This window comes from Eschrichtius robustus, chromosome 6, assembly GCF_028021215.1.
Source record: "Eschrichtius robustus isolate mEscRob2 chromosome 6, mEscRob2.pri, whole genome shotgun sequence".
Taxonomy (NCBI): domain Eukaryota; kingdom Metazoa; phylum Chordata; class Mammalia; order Artiodactyla; family Eschrichtiidae; genus Eschrichtius; species Eschrichtius robustus.
The window spans coordinates 97,038,611-97,061,604 of record NC_090829.1 but is presented as its reverse complement, the minus strand read 5'-3'; the positions used below and the strand labels follow the sequence as shown (position 1 = coordinate 97,061,604).

Here is a 22,994-nt window from a genome sequence, read left to right as displayed (position 1 = left end):
AAAGAGAAAAAGGAAAAAAAAATATGTATAGTTGCTCCCAAAGTCCACCGCCTCAATTTTGGGATGATTCATTGTCTATTCAGGTATTCCAGAGATGCAGGGTACATCAGGTTGATGGTGGAGATTTAATCCACTGCTCCTGAGGCTGCTGGGAGAAATTTCCCTGTCTCTTCTTTGTTCTCACAACTCCTGGGGTTCAGCTTTGGATTTGGATCCGCCTCTGCATGTAGGTCGCCTGAGGGCGTCTGTTCTTCGCTCAGACAGGACGGGGTTAAAGGAGCAGCTGATTCGGGGACTCTGGCTCACTCAGGCTGGGGGGAGGGAGGGGTACGGAGGCGGGGCGAGCCTACGGGGGCAGAGGCCGACGTGACGTTGCACCAGCCTGAGGCGCGCCGTGCGTTCTCCCGGGGAAGTTGTCCCTGGATCACGGGACCCTGGCTGTGGTGGGCTGCACAGGCTCCCGGGTGGGGCGGTGTGGAGAGTGACCTGTGCTCGCACACAGGCTTCTTGGTGGCGGCAGCAGCAGCCTTAGCGTTTCATGCCCGTCTCTGGGGTCCACGCTGATAGTCATGGCTCGCGCCCGTCTCTGGAGCTCCTTTAAGCGGCGCTCTGAATCCCCTCTCCTCACGCACCAGGAAACAATGAGGTAAGAAAAAGTCTCTTTCCTCTTCAGCAGTTCCAGACTTTTTCCCAGACTCCCTCCCAGCTAGCTGTGGCGAACTAGCCCCCTTCAGGCTGTGTTCACGCCGCCAACCCCAGTCCTCTCCCTGGGATCCGACCGAAGCCCGAGCCTCAGCTCCCAGCCCCCGCCAGCCCCGGCGGGTGAGCAGACAAACCTCTCGGGCTGGTGAGTGCTGCTCGGCGCCGAGCCTCTGTACGGGAATCTCTCCGCTTTGCCCTCCGCACCCCTGTTCCTGCGCTCTCCTCCGTGGCTCCGAAGCTTCCCCCCTCCGCCACCGGCAGTCTCCTCCCGCGAAGGGGCTTCCTAGTGTGTGGAAACCTTTCCTCCTTCACAGCTCCCTCCCACTGGCGCGGGTCCTGTCCCTATTCTTTTGTCTCTTTTTTTTCTTATTTCTTTTGCCCTACCCAGGTACGTGGGGAGTTTTTTGCCTTTGGGAAGGTTTGAGGTCTTCTGCCAGCGTTCAGTAGGTGTTCTGTAGGAGTTGCTCCACATGTAGATGTATTTCTGATGTATTTGTGGGGAGGAAGGTGATCTCCACCTCTTACTCTTCCGCCGTCTTGAAGGTCTTCTGCCTGTTGTCTTTCTAACCAATACAACGAGAGAGACTGAGTTCAGTTCAGAAGCAAAGGAAGCTTTATTCTTTGAACACAGAATGGAGAAATGTCAGCTCACAATCTAGAGCATAAGCTCTCCAGCCCTGGTGGGTGCTGCTTTATAGGGATCTCTTCAGGGAGGGGTCAAGTTCTCGCATGAGGGTGCAGCCTCAGCTCAGTGCCTGACGCAACACTTCTGCACACAGCCTGCCGCCGCCATCTTGAATTGCAGTGTCTTGCATGGCCCGCTGAGCTGAGGTGTCCCTGCAGCCTTTTCGCAAGAGGAACTCTGGTCTGAAGGTCTGCGCGAGGCTCTGCACGCTGCACCCTATGAGCAAGAGACACTAGACTAAGCACAAAGGAAAAGAGAAAAAAGGTTAGATTTTATTTTATTACCCAGATTCTCTTTTTATTTCCTGGGAATTGTTATTTGGCTTTTTCGGTGACACAATCTTGGTCAGGTCATTAAAACCCATATATATCTTCCTGTGGGTATAACAACTGGATACACCCATCCTTGTGTGTTCCAATGGCTCCTGGAGGGTGTTTTTCATAACTCCCTCTCACTTCCCCAGGGTAGCACAGCCCCACGTGCATCTCTTGGCATTGCTTAGCAAGTCATTTGGTAGTTTGTTGAGGAGGGACTGACAAGCCCTATTAGTAGTAGTAGTAGTAATAGCAATTAATAACAGCGATATTTCAAAAGCACTTGCCATGTGCCAGACACTCTACAACTTTCTGTACATTATCTCATTTTATCTTCATATCATGAGGTAAGTATTTTCCACATTTTACATATGACTAAACTCAGATTAAGTAACCTGTTCAAGGTCATCCAATTTTCCAATGCCTCAGCAGGTGTGGCTTGTTTAATTTCCACTTTGTTCTCCTCTACTCCTAGAAACTTGGATGATGGAGATGTGCAGACAAACCGCCCGGCAGGCCCAGAAATTAATAATGGTGTTACACTGGTGTGCTCCCAAATGATAACCTGAATTTTGGGATGCTGCTGGGAAATAGCCTTTTATCTCAAAAACCAGTTTGAGCCTTTCACCAATTAAATAGGCTTTTTGAAAACTGGAAACTGGAAGATAGCAGGATAAAATCTGCTGGACTAGAGAACACTTTTTGAAAGGACTTTGGGACCTCTTGTCAGCAGCTCTTTGTTGTTCCTTCTTTTTCTTCTCCTTCCTGATTTTCCCCGTTAGAACTAAGTAAGCTTCATTAAAGAAAAAGATTTTGTTCATTGTTGTATAGCTAAAGATAGGGCCAGGCACAATGAAGATGCTAAATAAATGTTAGATAAATATTTTTGAGTGAATGAAAAATTGGATGAAAAATATCTTTGCCAAGCCCTCAGAGAAGCAGCTACTCCTCATACTGTGTCTGCCAATTTCCTAAAGACCTCGGTAATCTGTTGTGCATCTGCTGTTCCTCGGTTGGCCTGATCTTAACCACTGCTGTGTAACAGGTAAACCCTGCCTTCTCCTAGACAGTTGCTGAGACCCCCAAACAGGCAAAGAGACAAAGATACCTGCAGGGCTTGAACTAGAAGGTAATGAGGTTGGCCTCCTGTGCCTGTCTGCATTTCCACAACTCAACTCTTTCTGATTCCTCCATGAAAGAGGGAGCATTCATCACGTATTGCCCAGGAGAACATTCTCTATAAGAAGTACTGTGTCCTTGCAGTTAATCCCAAGTTTGCTGGAGATTCTGATTCTTTGCTTCTTCATTCAGTAAGAACTAGACAAATCTTCTAGCCTTACTTTTTCTAAATTGAAAGTTTCCCATACTAAAAATCAAAAACAAAACCAAAAAACAAAATCAAACCCATCGCCAGTAAAATATAGAAATATAGTCATATTTCTGTACCATTTCTAGAAGGAAAAGTCCTATGGTAGGTGTTTTCTTATTTATTTTATTTTATTAAAAAAATTTTTTTTAAAACATCTTTATTGGAGTATAATTGTTTTACAATGTTGTACTAGCTTCTGCTGTACAACAAAGTGAATCAGCTATATGTATACATATATCCCCATATCCCCTCCCTCTTGCATCTCCCTCCCACCCTCCCTATCCCACCCCTCTAAGTGGTCACAAAACACCGAGCTGATCTCCCTGTGCTATGCAGCTTCTTCCCACTAGCTATCGATTTTACATTTGGTAGTGTATATATGTCAATGCTACTCTCTCACTTCGTCCCATCTTACCCTTCCCACTCCCCGTGTCCTCAAGTCCATTCTCTATGTCTGCGTCTTTACTCCTGTCTTGCCCCTAGGTTCATCAGAACCATTTTTTTTAGACTCCATATATATGCATTAGCATATATACGGTATTTGTTTTTCTCTTTCTGACTTATTTCACTCTGTATGACAGACTCTAGGTCCAACCACCTTACTACAAATAACTTAATTTCATTTCTTTTTATGGCTGAGTAATAGTCAACTGTATATACGTGCCACATCTTCTTTATCCATTCATCTGTCAATGGACACTTAGGTTGCTTCCATGTCCTGGCTATTGTGAATAGTGCTGCAATGAACATTGTGGTACATGACTCTTTTTGAATTATGGTTTTTCTCAAGGTATATGCCCAGTAGTGGGATTACTGGGTCATAGGGTAGTTCTATTTTTAGTTTTTTAAGGAACCTTCATACTATTCTCCATAGTGGCTGTATCAATTTACATTCCCACCAAGTTGTTTTCTTATTATCTGACTGTATTCATTAGGTGGGAGTCTTGACTTCCATAGATTTCCTGTAGATGAATTGTTTCTATGACATTGAGAGAAAACAGATGCATCTCCCCCAAAACTAAAAATAAAAATAGAAACCTCAGATCGACACAGGAAGGAGGTGCCACATGAATTCTCTAGATTCTGTGCATTTAGCTTTCTATTGAACCTGTAAATATGGTGACTAGGTTTTTGATGTGCCAGGTTCTCTTTCACTATCAAATTCGCTTTTAGGAAAATTTTGTAAATGGACATAAGCAACAGATATAGTTATATCTGTTGGTATGAATGAACAGAACCTTCTGGAAGGAGGGCTTCTGATGAGTTAGTCTCTGAGGCTTGGACTGGGATGCACTTTCCTGCCAAGCTGGCCTCCCAGCCCTGGGATTGTAGACCAGGCTCAAGCACTGGAACTGTTGGCTTTGCGAGTCAAATAGTAATTTTCCTTGGTTTCTCCATGTAAGCTGTGGTGTCAAAGATGGCTATCTGAAGGGCAATGTGAATAAGAGTTTTTAGGATGAATGAATGAACTGTGGTGGAGCTAGCTGGGGAAGGACTCACACAACACAGTACTTGGCACATAGTAGAAGCGCATATGTGTTTTCTGAATAAATAAAGAATGAATAAATGAGTTTGAAAACTGGGCCTGTTTGAGCCATTGGCAACCCAAGGTTCTATTTGGACCCTAGTTTCTTGCTCTCAATTTTGCTATCATTTGGAAAGCATTTCTCTGAGTAACTTAGTGGGGAGGGGAGAGCAGTTACTTTGCCCACTGAATGAGGAGCCTTGAGGCAATGTATACCTGTGTCAGTCAGTGTAATGACAGATACCTCAAGGATGTCGATGTTTCTAGCTTGTAAGTTTGTCTTTGTGCTTGATTTAAGTGGACTGACATGCAGTGTATATGTCTCTGTCTAGTTTCAGTTTATTGATTATGTGAATTTGCAAAAGAAATGCCTTAGTTTTTATGACAGTCCTTGGTTTCAAAATATATTTAATTATTTTTCTATATTTAGCATTTCTTCTCCTCACATGCTCACTCCATCTTGCCTCTCTTTGATTCACATCAATATACAAAATGTGTCAAGTTCTTCAACAATGGAAATAAGTTGTTTTTCTTCTTTTTCCCTCTGCACACACTGTGTGACAATGAATATACTTCAAAAAGGAAAGCATAAAAGGGAAAGTAATCAGAATATCTGTTTGTTTCCATGGTACCTGTAAAGAATGGACCTTCCATGGATATAATAAGCTTTAGCTTAAATCATCTTCCCTTAAGAGTTATCAGTTAAGGTCAACCATGCAATTCCCCACTAGAAAGCAGATCCTTGGTATTGCTACCTATTTAGGACATTTATGAAATCACATTCTCAGGATTGGCATGATACTGTTGGATGGCAGTTATTTCCACAACTAGGAAAGAAATCCGTGCTTGTCTTAGTACAGGAAGTTAATCATATTTCTCCTCCATCAGAGATCAGTATTTTTCTGCTATGAGGGATCCATGCCTGTCATCCCTCTGAACTGCCAGCTCTTTGAAGGTACAGCTGGGCCTTTTTTCATCCATGTATCCTCCCCTGCAGAGCATGTAGTTCTTGGCACATAGCAAATAAGTGTTTCTCTAAATTTTCCACTGAAGTATTCTAAGAGCAGTGTGAATTTGTACTTCTTGAGCATTGGTGAGGCCTGGGGGCCTGGGGACCTCTCTTTTTTACGGAGAGTTATATAAAAAAAAAAACAGCAGTTTTTACTTGCTCTTTTTTTACGTAACCACCACCCTCCAAACACACACACTCGCCTACTATCAACATCCTCACTAGAGTGTTACACTTGTTATAATTGATGAACCAACATTGAGACATCATTATCAAAGTCCATAGTTTACATTAGGGTTTACTCTTGGTAATGTGCATTCTATGGATTTCGCAGATGTGTAATGGCATGTATCCACCACTATACTATTATGCATAATAATTTCTCTACCCTAAAAATCCTCTGTGCTTAGCCCATTCCTCCCTCCCTTCCCACTGACCCCTGATCTTTTTTTTTTTTTTTTTTTTTTTTTTTTGATGTGGACCATTTTTAAAGTCTTTTTGAATTTGTTACAATATTGCTTCTGTTTTATGTTTTGGTTTTTTGGCCCCGAGGCATGTGGGATCTTAGCTCCCTGACCAGGGATTGAACCCGCACCCCCTGCATTGGAAGGCAAAGTCTTAACCACTGGACCACCAGGGAAGTTCCTGATCTTTTTATTATCTCCATAGTTTTGTCTTTTTCAGAATGTTGCATAGTAGGATCATAGTATGTAGCCTTTTCAGACTGTCTTCTTTCACTCAGTAATATGCATTTCATATTCTTTTATGTCTTTTCATACCTTGATAGCTCATTTTTTTTAGCACTGAATAATATTCTATTGTCTGGATGTACCACAGCTTATTTATCCATTCACCTATTGAAGGACATCTTGATTGGTTCCAAGTTTTGGCAGTGATCAATAAAGCTGCTATTAACATTCGTGTGCAGGTTTTGTGAGTTCAATGCAGTTTTTACTTGCTCTTTTATTTTAACTTTTTATTTTATATTGGAGTATAGTCGATCAACAATGTTGTGATAGTTTCAGGTGTACAGCAAAGTGATTCAGTTATACAAATACATGTATCTATTCTTTTTCAAATTCTTTTGTCATACTGAGTAAAGTAAGTCAGACAGAGAAAGAGAAATATCGTATGATATTGCGGAATCTAAAAAGAAATGATACAAATGAACTTATTTACAATACAGAAACAGACTCACAGACTTAGAGAATGAACTTATGGTTACCAGGGGGTAAGGGTGGGGGGAAGGGATAGTTAGGGAGTTTGGGATTGACATGTAAACCTGCTATATTTAAGCCAGAAAGAGAAAAACAAATATCACATATTAACACATATATGCAGAATCTAGCACAATTTTACAGATGAACCTATTTCCAGGGCAGGAATAGAGATGCAGACATAGAGAATGGACATGTGGACACAGGGAGGGAAGGGGAGGGTGGGACAAATTGGGTGATTGGGATTGACATATATACACTACCATGCATAAAATAGATAGCTAGTGGGAACCTGCTATAAAGCACAGGAAGCTCAGCTCTGTGCTCTGTGATGACCTAGATGGGTGGGGTGGGGGTGGGAGGGAGGTCCTAGAGGGAGGGGATATATGTATGCATATATCTTATTCACTTCATTGTACAGCAGAAACTAACACAACATTGTAAAGCAATTATACTCCAATAAAAAATAAAATTGATAACCAACAAGGACCTACTATATAGCACAGGGAACTCTGCTCAGTATTATGTAACAACTTGCTGTTTTCCTTATGTTAAGTGAAAATCTGACCTCCTGTATCTTCTCTGCATCAGTGACCTAACATATTCTGTAGTTCTTCTTTTGTACATGAAGACAGCTGTCCAGGAGTTCCTACATTTTTTCTATTTTAAGCTAAAGAGCACCAATTCTGCTAACTTTTTCTTATGTTGTAGGATTTTCAGTCCGTTCAGTTTCCTGGTTCCCCATATTTTTGGTTTTCTTGGGTTAACTCCATTGTATAAAAAAAGGAGACCAGTGAACAGATACGGCCATATCAGTCCAAAAGAACAGAGGGACCATCACTCTTCCTGTTCTAGGCAAGATATCCTGTTAATGTAATTTAAGTTTGTAATCACTCTTTTGGAAATTCTGCTATCTAAATTCATTTAAAATTTTTGCATTTACTTTAACAAACTTATTGGTAGGTCAGTCTTCTCCAAACTGTAGTTTTTCCAGAGGACTTTTAGAACTTAAAAACTAGACTTTCTACATATGCCTATTAACCTTCGTCTTGTTAATTCTGGTCCATTGTTCTAGTTTGTTGAATGTGTTTTCTTCCTTTTAAATATTGCTTCTTTTATCAAACATATTATCCATTGCTCCTTGTTCAAAATGTTGTTCTTATGCTAAAGAATCATCTCTTCATGACAGAACTTTTAAAAAGTATAGATGAGTTAAAAGGAGAACAAAAAAATGTTCCCTAACTCATTGCCAGGGATTAAATATTATTAGCATTTTAGTGTATCTCTGTCTAGTCTTCTTCTCTAGGTACATGTTTATATCTCTACATGCATACATATAGTACGTATGCATTTATTGCTATACCAGATATGTATGATACATATGATCATACCATATAGTTTATTTTATAATCTTCTTTTTTCCTCACTTCATTTATCTTTTATTTGGTATATTTTAAAAATATCCATGAAGTACATAGTATTGTAGGGAATACAGTGATGATCAATGCAAATGTACTGCTGTTGATTTAATTAGTCTTTTATTATTGACATTTAGATTTTCCCCAAATATTTTGCTATCATCCATGTAGCTAAATCCTTGCAAACATCTGTGACTATTTCCTGAGGAAGTGGAACTGTGACTCAAGAAGTAAGTCAAATTGTAAAAGGTTTTGATATGTTTTAGTAAATTGTCCTCTAGAAAGTTATGAAATAATCTTGCTGTCATTTAGTTACTTGAAAACTTGATAGCTTTTCCTTTTATATGTCAGCAAATTATTGATAACCACATTGAGCAAGAGAGGACCAATGACAAGATTTTGGAGAAAACTAGTAAATCATTCTTCCAAAATTATATTAGTTCATTAATCAACAGTCTATGGGGACAATTTTTGCTCAATCGTATTATACCTTGTCCATATTTCTATATTTTTATCAACTAGGGTTTCATAGGAAACTTTGTTGGATGTTTTTTTGAAATCAGTATAGTCTATATCTACATACTCCCTGTTTCCAACAGTATAACAATCCTATGAAATGATAGAAATATTATTAGTTCAGTATAACAGTCTCTGTAAATGATGCAAGCTCCCAGTGCTCTCTACTTTCTTTAACAGCACTGTCCAATGGAACTTTCTGCAATGACAGAACATTCTATTACCTGTGCTGTTCAGTATGGTAGCCACCAGCCATATGTGGCTACTGAGTACTTAAGATGTGGCTAGTGTGACTCGGAACTTATTTTTACTTTTTTAAATTTTAAATAATTTAAATTTAAATAGTAAGATTTGACTAGTGGTTGTGATTTTAGACAGCACAGCTTTATAATATCTGGCAAACCATCTTTCTAATAACTATTATGTAATTTAATTGGAGTTTAATGTTAAGTTGAGGGACTCATGGTTCCTGAAATACATTGGTTTCTCTCTCTCTCTCTCTCTCTCTCTCACTTTGCTCTTAATTACATTTTTTTTTTTTTCACTACACCAACTCTTAATTTTTTAAAGATTTCTGACAATGATTCTGTGTCAATGATTCATATCAGCTGGTTGTTTTCAGATGCTGGGATATTGAATCTGGGATATAATTGGTAACTGTTTCTTTCAAATCAACCTGGTTTAATTTCCTTTAACAAGATTTTTCTTATAATGTGAACATCATTCTCCTTGATAGAAAGAGATGTAAGTGAGAAAAGAGTTGAGTAATGTTGTTTTCTACTTTTCATCTTTGACATTTTTCTTATCTTTCCTAAACAGTTGGCTCTCCTACTTATTTTTCTTAAAGTTGATGTACCTAATGGGGTCCTTCTTGTTGTCAATGACATTTTTTGTTTCACAAGCCTAGAATATTTTGGTTATTAGTGTTCTTGTTAGAATAATTGTAACAATATATTATTCTTTTATGTCCATCTACAATCATGGGGTTTTTATTTCCTCCTAGTTTTTTTTTGATGTCATTTAAAAAATTAAGTTCAACAGGTATATGTGTAGCCATATATATTTCTTTAACTGTTTCTCTCTTTGTATCCCCGGGAATCAGATTTGGTTATATTTTAAATTGGTTCAGCCCATCCAATGGTGCTGACTGACACTTAAGTGCCAGGCCATGAGTCCAGACTGGAGATTCTTAAGTGAATTAGACATGAACCTTGCCATCAGAAGATTTATACTCTACTAAGGTAATCAAACTTGTATACTGCAAGCCACATACAATACAGCATATGCTTATTAAGAGTAGTCACAATGTTCTGGGGGAGCATAGCAGAGAGACAGGATTAATTTTGCTTGCAGAGCATATAGAATGGGATAAGGAGGATGTGCAAAATCAGAGAAGTCTGGAACAGAAATGATGTTTGAGCAAGAATGAATGAGAATTTGTAGGACAGAGAAGCTGAGTAATGTGGTATTCTATTCGTGAATAACATGAACATAAGCCAGATGATACATTCTGGGCTTCATAACTAGTCCTGCAGCTGGAGTATAGAGTACTTCTTGGGTGAGTGCACAGAGATGAGACTGAAGTTAAGGAACAGCTAAATGGTGAGGGACCGTGAATGTTTGCTAAGGGATTTGGATTTTTTCCAAATGGAATAAACTTGAAAGTTCTTGAGCAGAGAAGGGAAATAAATTCCTTTTAGAAAAACAATTCTGGTGACATCAACTTAGGATATGTTAGACTTTGGAAAATTTGTGGAGGGGAAATCATTAGTCAAGAGGACAATAAAAGTAAAACTAGTTCAGTGTGGAGTGATAGAGAGAAAGGGTTCGAATTGAGTGACATTTAGAAGGTAGTATGGATAGGATTAGGTGGCTGCTTGAGTTTGGGGAAAGGAAGAGGCAGGAAGATGATTCACAAGTTTCTCATATGTTTTAATGTTTTTATTAGAGTTCACTTTTTCTCTTGAATCACTTTCCCTTCAGGATCTCTGGATGTGAGATCATGTCTGTCTTTTCTCTGAACTTTTGGAAACTCTTTTCCCAATGACAAATGAGTGTGTGCTGATTTTATCCAGTGTTCCAGTCCTCCTATCCTAGGAATTCCAAGATGTGCTCATCACATTTTAAAAACTTCTATATTTTGAGATCATTTTAGACTTAAAGAAGAGTTGCAGAAATAGCTCAGTGAGTTCCCATATACCCTTTACCAGCTTCTATTTGTTAACAGCTTACATAACCATAGAACAATTACCAAAACTAAGATTAATGCTTAGTAACCTTAATTCAGTTACTATTAACTGAATTACAAAATTTGGATTGCATCCATTTTTCCACAAATGTCCTTTTTTTTTTTTTTTCTATTCCAAGATTCAATCAAGGATCATACATTGCATTTAGTTGTCACATTTCCTTAGTATCTTCCAATCTGCGACAATTCCTTAGTCTTTCCTTATCTTTTACAACCCTGATGATTTTTGAAAGTACTTGTCAGTGATTTTTGTAGAACACCCCTAAACTTGGGTTTGTCTGATGTTTTCTCATGATTAGATTGAGGCTGTGAGTTGTTACAAAGGATATCACAGATGTGATGCGCCCTTCTCAGTGCTTCATATCAGGAGGTATATGATGTCGATAATTATTACCAGTGATGCTAACTTTGATTACTTAACTAGGATTATGTCTTTCAGGATCTCCACTAGAAAGTTACTGTTTTCCCCTTCATATTACTCAGTGGTTTGTGGGAGGTTCTTTGAGAACGTGCAAGTATCTTGTTTGTGCTTAAACTTTCACCCACTAATTTTAGCATCCTTCAGTGCATCTTACTTGCAGCAGTTATTAGTATGGTGTTCTAATGGTTATTTTCTATTTGTTAATTAAAATGTTTCTTTTTTTAAAAAATAGCCTGACTTAAACCAAACTTAAGGAGATATAATTTAGCTAAATTTTTTCCAGCTTTATTGAAATATTATTGACAAGTGACACATCTAAGTTTGTTATAAAACATGGTGATTGATATTCATATATATTGCAAAATATATATGAATGTCAATCTGCACAATAAGGTTAGTTAACACCTATATTCCCCCACATAATTACCATTTGTGTGTGTGTGATGATAACATTCAAGGTTTACTCTCTCACCATGCTGTACCTTAGATCCCCAGAATTTATTCATCTTATAGCTAGAAGTTTGTGTCCTTTGAGATCTCCCCACCCCCTGACACCCTGAGCCTCTGGCAACCACCAATCTACTCTCTTTTTTTATGAGTTCGGCTTTTTAAAATTCCACATATAAGTGATACTATACAGTATATGTCTTTCTCCGTCTGACTTATTTCACTTAGAATAATGCCCTCAAGCTCCATCTATGTTGTTACAAATGGCAAGATATATGGCTGAATTATATAATTATATAACATATATATATAATATATAAATATATATAATATTTTCTTTATTCATTTATCCATCAGTGGACACCTATATTGTTTCCATGTCTTGGCTGTTGTGCAGAATGCTGCAATGAACATGGGGTGCGGATATCTTTTCCAGATATTGTTTTTATTTCCTTTGGATATATTTCCAAAAGCGGGATTACTGGATCATATGGGAGTTCTATTTTTAATTTTTTGAGGAACTCCCTATACTGCTTTCCATAATGGCTGCACCAGTTTGCATTCCCATGAACAATGCATCAGTTTTCCCTTTTCTCCACATCGTCCCCATCATCCCCATTTCTTGTCTTTTTGATAATAGCCATTCTAACAGGTATGAGGTGATATTTCATGAAATGCTTTCATAAGGAAGAATTGTCTCTTCTCCCTCATTTATTTATTTGTTCAATTATTTGTTTATATTAAGATGGATTCATGGATGTTAATTTTATTATTAGGGTTATAATTCTATATCAATTTTAGTTTTTGTTGATAAACTGTTTTTCAGCTTTGGCTGTCGAGTACTTTTTTAGTTTCCCATGCCATCTTCAAATAAAGGATGCTTGAATCCTTTATTTTTGAGCACTACCTTATTGCCTAGGACCACAAGATGATTTTTGCTCTTCTTGTATTTTCCCTGCTCCAGCCCTGGAATCAACCAGTTCTCCTGTGCATTGTTCTCCAACAGTTCTCAAAAGAGCTCACTTTTTAACATGTTCCTATCACTTCTGCTTCACCAAGCAGTTCTTCATTTTTGACTGGAATTGAGTCAAAAATGAAAGAATGATAGATTAAGGGTTCTCTTTTATGTTTCCTCAAGCTTTTGAGAGAGAAAAAATTTCAGCAAGACATATTGAATTTGAATTCAACAAATATTTATAAGAACCCACTCTATGTCAGTGCCGGGTTAGGTATGAGGATGTGCCCCTCTCTGAGGGAGTGTTCTTTAGGCAGATGGCTCCATATTTTGATACTGCACACTGATAGAAGAGCTTTTCTTTAAGTAACCTCAGTTTTGCTTTGTCATACCTCATCTGATCATACAGGACACCATTAAGCTATAATGTCCCCCGACTCCCAAGGTGTTGAGGTGTACTCAGGGGGTGTCTCATATGTGCTCACAAACAAGGCCAGTGAGTCATGTCCAGTTACTATGAGGGAGCCTCTGTTCCTTGCCCAGCTGGAGCTGTTACTCCAGCTCTCTTCCTCTGTTGTGAGTCAATAGAGAAAAATGTTTTCCCCTTTAAATAATTTTTGGTTAGTGACGTAATTCCCTAATTCCCTACATTCCTGAGGATGTAAGAGTTAAAGAGGAGCAATAATAAAAACTAGAAAAAAAAAAAGAGGAAAGGGTAAGAAATGTAAGTGATATAACTTCTGGACATCCTAAAATTTAAGCATGTTTTCTTGATTTTTTTTCTCAGCACAAATGAAAAACAGGTATGTTTATTGACTGAGCCAGACCAGAGACAGAGAACAAGGGAGTCCATTGATGCTGTGTGCACAGGCCAGCATTCCTGGCCACAGAGCAGGGTGAAGAGTAGACCTGCAAGGGAAAAGAGGACATTTCCATCTTATTACAGGAGAGGGTCACACAAAAAGGAAATGGGAGGACGATAGACTTCTACATTATGGAGCCTGACGCTGAGAATTCAAGAATTACATTGTTGGTCATTAACTTCATATTAAAACCACACTAAGTAGCATTATTCTGAGGCCCTTTTCTTAGGCTATTTTAGAATAGTCTATGATCCAACTGCCTGCTTCACATTTTCACACAGAAGTTTTAATACTTCAGTATGTTTTCTATCAGTTTAATATTTTAATGTGTTCCCTCTTTATTTCTAATTTACACAAGTTATAGAGAATGAGGAACATGTTATAAGACAAAATGGGGTTGCAATCAGCAAAGTCCAGAAGGTGGAAAACTCTAGGAGTCAAATGATCTAGAAATAAGCAGGGTTGAAGGGAAGGATGGAATCCCATATTGTATAGATCAGGGTTTCTCAACCTTGCCATTATTGACATTTTGGGCCAGGTAATTCTCTGTTGTTGGGGTTATCCTGTGCATTGTAGGATTTTTAACAGCAGCCCTGGTCTCTACCCACTAGATGTTATTGGAATTCTGAAGCCCTTGCCTCCAAGTTGTGACCACCAAAAACGTCTCCAGACATTGCCAGATATTCCCTGGGAGCAAAATTACCTGCAGTTTAGAACCAATGCCATAGATTAAAAGAAAGGAGACCTAAATGACACAGAAAAAAAAAAATCTTGTTTGCAGCTTGATTTATATAAATCAAATATAAAAAATTATGAGACAATAGGAAAAATATCAACAACTGGATATTTGATAATATTTAGGAGTAATTGTTAAACCTGGATGTGTGATAATAGTATTGTGATTATATTTTGTTAAAGACTTTTTAAAAGTGATGTCCATTGAGTGATATATATTGAGATATTTATAATTAAAGTGATATATCTTGTATTTATTTAAAGAATACAGTTGAGGTGGGTGGGTGAAAAAATGGGTAGTTGTATAGATGAATAGAGATTGGCCATGTGATGGGTCCATGGGGTGGGTGCATCATACTACTCTAACTTTTGTATGTGTCTGACATTTTCCGTAATGAAATGTTTTTAGAGTGATAGTAGTATCAATATAAAAATGGTATTTAGACATATTCAGGTAACTACCAGAAGAAATAGCTAAAAAGAGATGAAAGTGGTAGTCTCTGGGGAGGATTACAGTGAGGCCAGTGTACTGCTTTTTTGTTATCCTTTTAGCATTACTTCACTATTAAAGCTATGTGCATCTAATTCTTTGACAAATAATATTTTAAAAACCCCTAAAATCCAAAATAAAGAAAACACTGGAGAGATGCTATTGATTTTATTATTTTTCTTGTGAAGATGTAGTTTACTTCAGTTATACAAAAATTTTTATGTCTAGAGATCAAGTTAAATGACACCACAAGAAAACAATCAGCTGAATCCAGAAAGTGGAACACTACATGGCACATGACTTGCTCCTGAGGCAGCTCTGGCTACCCTCTTTTTCTCTTCTACCTTTTTTTTTTTTGAACACATTAAGAGATCCAAAGCCTTCTGAGGAGGTCGATATTTACTTTTACTTCTTGCAGCTTGTGGTAAGCAGATAAAGAAGACTGTTGCCCCAGGCACAGTGGCCAGTTCCTTGCCTTTCTCTGATCCAGTATTTTCTTTTAAAAAATGTCTTCTGGCCTAAGCTGCATTTGCCAGTTCAGTTTTTATCAGAGCCCTATGTTGGGAGAGAAGGGAACATCTGCTAAGCTGTTATTAAGAACCTTATATTATCTCTAATTTTGCTATTAATTGTTTTTGTGTGATGCCTTGGCAGGAAGCCCAGGATGGACAAAGAATAAATGGATTATGGTACCCAAACCCCAACTCGAGCTCTAAAAACTTTCATGGTTACAAGCAAAACAAATATCTTTTGACCTACTACCCCTACTCCTTGTCAGATGCATAACGCTACCTCTTTTGTGGCAACAATTAGGGATCCCCAACACTCCTAGGAGACAAAACAACATAGTGACCCAAGGCCATTGTAGATGAGCAGGCCAACAGGATAATATGCTTTGAAATGTGCTCTAAAGGCTCTTGCACTGTGAGGTTTGTTCACCAAATATTCCAGGTTACCATGGTGCTTAAAGCCACACATTTTAGAGTCAACCCTTTGTGTAAATACATGAACTCTCTAGAAGCTTTCTACTAAAATGCAAATGTGTTGCTTCGGAGAAACAACATAACTCTCTGCCTCCACAAATTGCTTAAGCATGGATTAGTTTATCCAGTTATTTAAGTTTCAAGGAGGGTCCTCAAAGAAGGAATTACAAAATAGTATTTTCTATGGAGAACCATGAGAAGGCTCAGGAAAGCTATGAGAGTAAGAAAAGTAGAAGGAACGAAAACATGGGGAAATGCTTGGGAAGGCATGGCCCAGCTGGGGAGAAGTCTGGCCAGAGGGAATCACAAAAACTTTAAGAGTCAAGACCAGCATGGTGCATTAGAACTTTCTGCAATGATGAAGGTGTTGTTTATCTGCACTATTCACTACAGTAGTTATTAGACATATGTGACAACTGAGCACTTGAAATGTAGCTAATGTGACTGAGGAACTGAATTTTAAATTTTATTTAATTTTAATTAAAATTTAAATAGCCTCATGTGGCTCATGGCCTTCATATTGGATAGTGGTGTCTAGATGGGGAAAAAAATCACAGAAAGGCAACATGTGGGGGAACCAAAGATACATTTCACAGTTCACACTTAGTATAGCATCACTTTGGTAACAAGTACTTTACAAATTACAAGTTATATTATATTTAGCAAATTAACATGTGTCATGAAATTTTGTGTGATTAAATAGATTGACTATAGTAAGCCGTACTGATTAGATTTTTCCTTCATGATCTTATTTTACTCATATGAACACAGCCAAATGAAGGAAAAGAGAATGTGGACTCAGAATTATCAGAAAGGGATTTTTTTGCTTAAAATTCAAGAAAGGCTGTAATTACTTTTCCTAATATGTAATTTCAAGCTTTTCTATATTTTTTATTTTGAATAATGATTGTTTTTCTTCCCTATCAATGCCTAGATCAAGGTGCTTACGAGGGTAGCCATCAAGTTCACTGAACCTCAACTAGGGTGGAACCACACGACATTCTTCCCACCACCCTCAGAAGTATTGTCACCCTTGGAACAATCAATCAAACAAACAAGCCCAACAACCTCTCAACTAATGCTAGTTGGGCTCATTGGCATAGAAATAGAATTTTCCTTCCTGGTATTACTGAGATGCATAATAAATTTTTTTTCTGATTGTTTTATATTAAGGCTGGGCTGTTCAGAAAGTATTCATTAACTGGCACCAGAAAATTTCCCTAAATCACTTGCTGGCTATTGGGGGCCATGCATCCTAGATGAGAATGAAAATGATCTCTTTAAGCACAACATAAGCCAGAAAATTCTTTCTGTTGTTCAGAAGATAGGTTCCCCTTCGGAATCTTTAGAAGGGTCTACAAATCAATGTGGTGATATTTTGCATGCCTTCCCCATGCCAGATGGTTACTCTAGAGATAGAAGTTTGTCAGCTCACCATTTCAAGCCATGTAAAAATCCCCTGCCTCAAGATTTCTGCCTGTTTCTAGAGTTCTTACATTCTTGTGGTCACCCATAACTCTGAAATGCTCTTTCCCCTGAACTAATTGGCTTAGATCATGAATCATCTTGCCAATCTGGAGCTGGTATTTCTGTTCTGTACTATGTTAAACCACATGTACCGTTTATTCCTTCACTCATTTTCCACAGATTCCTGGCATCACAAACATGTGCATCAGAATTAAAGATTTTATGTATAAGTTATGACTTAGAACACTCTGAAAATTGTCTTGAGGTCAGTGGAGGTGGAGAATCCTGTCTTGTGACACCTAAATATCAGGGAGACCAAAGAACTGGTGATAGTCATCAGGGAAAGGGCAGGAAGGTGGACCCGTGGCCATAAGCCAGCAAACTCCAAAAAAGCTTTTTGAAAGGGATGAAGATATGTTTGAAAGGGATCATATCTAAAAGGTGAACAGAGGACTCTAACATTTTGCTGAAATTTTCTTTCTCTCATTACCAGTATGTAATGCTATCTTAACATGGAAGGTCTGATTTCCTTATCAGTGGAAACCCAATGTTCCTTCTTCTAATAAGAGCACCTTGGTTCAGTGGTGACCTATATGCAAAAAAGAAGATGAAATGTTGTGAAAAAAGAAATAAAACTTAAATTTACTCATCCTTGTCAGCTTTCTTCCTAAGCTGTGCTTATCACTATCAGACTGTCCCTACAGGTTCACCAGGAGCTTGTTGGAGTTCTTGCGGAGTTCCGTCCATTTTCAAACCCCAAGTTGGGAACAAATGGTCCAAATATCAATTCTATTCTTTCTACCTCTTCTGGCTTCTTTCATAGACAGCTCCGCCACCAGACTTATTTGAAATTTTATCGAGGAACTACTTCAGAAAATTTATAATATTAGAAGGACCCCAGAGCCCAAACTTTAAAAAAAAATCTGTTTAATTACACAAGTAATTAAACATATTCTCTCTATGGAAATAATGGCCTAGAAAATTGTTTTCAAAGTATATAACTTCTTAGGGAGGACAAATGGAGTAGGTTATTAAGGAACGAGAATATATTCTTAGGATGTTCAATAAGAAATTATGCAGAGGTTTTAGATGCATTTATAACAGGAAGGTTAGAGTCTGGACGCTAAGATTTCTGAAGCTTAAATGCCAGAAGCGGGAAGAGATTACTAAATAATCTTTAAGATAAAATTTATTTATGGTGAAATTCACAAATCCTAAGTGTAAAATTGAATGAGTTTTGATGAATGAATACCTTTGTATAACTACCACACAAATTAAGATACAGAACATTTCCATCACCCCCCAATATCCCCAATGCCTCCTTTCAGACAGTCACTGCTCTCCATAGGCAACCATTGTTCTGAGAAATAGATTAATTTTGCATCACATAAGTGAAATAATAAAGAATGTGCTCACTCATGTCTGACTTCTTTCATTCAACATGATGTTTTAAAAATTCATCCATGTTGTCACACGCATTATTACTTTGTCCCTTTTTTTTAATTGTTGAAGAGTATTTGTCATGTATCTCCATTTATTCAACATTTCCTTTATTTTTTCATCAGCATTCTGCAGTTTCAGCATACTCATCCTGTACATATTTTTTTAAGATTTATACCTAATTGTTTCTTTTTTTATTTTTTAAAAAATTTTATGGGAGTATAGTTGATTTACAATGTTGTGTTAGTTTCAGGTGTATAGCAAAGTGAATTAGTTATACATGTACATATATCCACTCTTTCTTAGTTTCTTTTCCCATATAGGCCATTAGAGAATATTGAGTACTGTTCCCTGTGCTATACAGTAGGTCCTTATTAGTTATCTATTATATATATAGTAGTGTGTATATGTCAATCTCAATCTCCCAATTTATCCCTCCCCTTCCTTTCCCTCTGGTAACCATAAGTTCTTTTTTCCTACATGGTGACTTTATTTCTGTTTTGTAAATAAGTCCATTTGTACCATTTAAAAAAAATTCTACATGTAAGCGATATCATATGATATTTGTCTTTCTCTGTCTGACTTACTTCAATTTTTTATTTTTATTTATTTGTTGGAGCTGTTTTCTATGGTATTTTTGAAAACTATTTATTATTTATTATAGAAATACTATTTATTTATTATTACTATATAGAAATACTATTAATATTTGAATGTTGAATTTGTATCCTGAGATCCTGCTAAGTTAACTTTTAAGTTCTAGGAGCCCCCCTCTTTAAAAAAATTCCTTCAAATTTTCTACGTAGACAATCATTTCATTTGCAAATAGAGACAGTTTTATTTCTCTGTTTTCTAATCTGTATGTCTTTATTCCTTTCTCTTGCCTATTACACTTGCTAGAACATATAGTACAGTACTGGATAGGAGTGGTGAGAGTAGAAATCTTTGCCTTGTACCTGATCTTAGAGGAAAAGTATTCAGTATTTTACCACTGAGTATGATGTGGGGTTTTTGTAGATGCATCCTTTCAGGTTAAGGAAGTTCCCCTCTATTCCAAGTTTTCTGGAAGTTTTTATCATAAAAGACAATTGAATTTTGTCAAATGATTTTGCTACATTAATTGATATGATTTTTTTTTTCTTTAGCTTGTTAGAATGTTGGATTCCATTGATTGATTTTCAAATCGTGAATCCACCTTACATTCTTGGGATGAACCCTGCTTGGTAGTGGTGTATAATTCTTTTCATATTTTTCTTGGATTTACTTTGTTAATATTTTGTTAAAGATTTTTGTGTTTATGTCCATTAAGTATACTGGTCTGTAATTTTCTTTTCTTGTACTTTTCTTTTTCTGATTTTGGTATCAGGGTAAGACTGGCTTTGCAGAATGAGTTGAGAAGTGTTACTTCCTCTTCTAATTTCTGGAAGATACTTGTAGAATAGATGTTATTTCTTCTTTAAAACTTTGGTAGATTCACCAGTGAAATCATCTGGGCCTAGAGTTTTCAATTTAGAAAGGTTTATAAACTATGAATTCAATTTCTTTAATAGATACAGAGTCATTCAAATTATATATTTCATATTAGGTGAGTTGTGATAGTTTGTGTTTTTGAAAAATTGGTCCATTTCACCTCAGTTGTCAAGTTTACGTGTGTAGAGTTGTTTGTTAGTTTTCTCTTATTATCCTTTTGGTGTCTGCAGAATCTCTTATTTTGTCCCTCATATTGATAATTTGTGTTTTCTCTTTCTTTGTTTGTCAATCTGGTTAGAGGTTTATTAATTTTGTTATTGGTTTCAAAGAATCAGTTTTTTAAAAAAATGTTTCTGTATTATTTTTCTGTTTTCAGGTTCATTGGTTTCTGGTCTTTATTTCCTTCCTTTTGCTTGCTTTGGGTATATTTTGGTCTTTTTTTTTTTCCTAGTTTGATTTTTAAATTGATTTTTAAATTGCTGATTTGAGAAATTTCTTGTTTTTTTTCTTTTTTATTGACGTATAGTTGATTTGCAATATTATATTAGTTTCAGGTGTACAACATAGTGATTCAAAATTTTTATAGATTATACTCCATGTAAAGTTATTACAAAATAATAGCTATATTCCTTGTGCTGTACAATACATCCTTGTAGCTTATTTATTTTATACATATTAGTTTGTACCTCTTAATTCTCTACCCCTATCTTGCCCCTCGCCACTCCCCTTCTCTGCACTGCTAACCACTAGTTTGTTCTCTATATCTGTGAGTCTGTTTCTGTTTTGTTGTATTCATTCATTTGTTTTATTTTTTAGATCCCACATATGAGTGATAACATACAGTATTTGTCTTTATCTGTCTGACTTATTTCACTAAGCATAATACTCTCCAGATTCATCCACATTGTTGCAAATGGCAAAATTTTATCCTTTTTTATGGCTGAATACTATTCCATTGTGTATATGTGTGTGTGTATGTGTGTGTGTGTGTATATTTATATATACCACATCTTCTTTATCCATTCTTCTGTTGATGCACACTTAGATTGCTCCTATATCTTGGCTATTGTAAATAATGCTGCAATGAACATTGGTGTGCATGTATCTTTCCAAATTAGTGTTTTTGTTTTCTTCAGCTATATACCCAGGAGTTAAATTACTGGAATTTTAGTTTTTTGAGGAACCACGATAATATTTTCCACAGTGGCTGAATCAATTTACATTCCCACCAACAGTGTATGAGGGTTCCCTTTTCTCTACATCCTTGCCAACATTTGTTATTTGTGGTCTTTTTGTTCTTTTAACATTTTTTTAAAATTAATTAAGTAATTAATTTTTGGCTGTGTTGGGTCTTTGTTGCTGTGTGTGGGCTTTCTCTAGTTGTGGCGAGCAGGGGCTACTCTTAATTGTGGTGCGCAGGCTTCTCATTGCAGTGGCTTCTCTTGTTGCGGAGCATGGGCTCTAGGGCATGCGGGCTTCAGTAGCTGTGATGTGCAGGCTTCAGTAGTTGTGGCTCGCAAGCTTAGTTGCTCCACAGCATGTGGGATCTTCCCAGACCAGGGCTTGAACCCGTGTCCCCTCCATTGGCAGGCAGATTCTTAACCACTGTATCACCAGGGAATCCCTGTGGTCTTTTTGATAATAGTCATTTTGATAGAAGTGAGGTGATGTCTCATTGTGGTTTTGACTTGCATTTCTCTGATGATTGGTGATGTTAAATATCTTTTCATGTGCCTGTTGGCCATCTGTATGTCTTCTTTGGAAAAATGTCTATGCAGGTCTCCTGCCCATTTTTGAATCAGGTTGTTTGCTTGCTTGACATTGAGTTGCGTATGCTGTTTATATATTTTGGATATTAACCTCTTATCAGCCATAAATATTCCTCTAAACACTGCTTTGGCTGTATCCCACAAATTTTAATATGTTGATTTTTCATTTTCATTCAATTCAAAATATTTTCCAATTTCTCTTATAACTCCCTTCCTGAGCCATAGGTTATTTAGAACTGTGTTGTTTAATTACCATGTATTTGGAGATTTCCCAGTTATCTTCCTAGTTTAATCCCATTATGATAAGAGAACATATTTTATATGGTTTCATTAAAAAAAATTGTTAAGATGTGTTCTGACCCAGGATATGGTCTATCTTGAGTTACGTTACATCTGCACTTGAGCAGAATGTGTATTCTGTCTTTCGGTGGAATTTTAAAAATGTTAGTTAGCTCCAGTTAATTAATAGTATTGTTTTATTCTTTGAAAGTTTTGCTAAATTTTAAAAATTTATTTGTTCTGTTGATTATTGAATGAGAGTATTGAAGTCTCCAACTATAATTGGAGACTTCTCTTTTTAATTCTATCAAATTTTACCTCATGTATTTTGAGGCTTTGTTGTTAGACAAATCATGTTTAAGACTGTTATATTCTTGGTGAATTAACCCTTGAATCATTAGGTAATGTCTTTCTTTATCCCCAGTAACATTTCCTTCTTATAAGCTTCCTTTTTCTCTGGTATTAATAGCCATTTCTACCTTCTCTTGGTTAATACTTGCATGCTATACATTTTTTATTCTTTTACTTTATATTTATAATAATATAAATATTATATTTATAGTGGGTTTGCTGTAACATGTAGTTGGGTCTTTGTTTTTTGGTACATTCTGAAATCTACATTTTAAAATTGGTGTATTTAAAGCATTTATTTTAATATAATTATCTATATGT

The 22,994-nt window shown here is 37.0% G+C and overlaps 1 protein-coding gene across 1 annotated transcript in view; it reads left to right on the top strand.

Annotated features, from left to right (window-relative positions):
- The first annotated feature begins 548 nt into the window (after positions 1-548).
- Positions 549-22,994, top strand: part of ZPLD1 (zona pellucida like domain containing 1) — a 324,181-nt gene continuing 301,735 nt past the window's right edge. The window contains exon 1 of the mRNA XM_068545559.1: positions 549-646. The gene's annotated coding sequence lies outside the window, so the exon portion shown is untranslated. The remainder of the gene's footprint in view (positions 647-22,994) is intronic.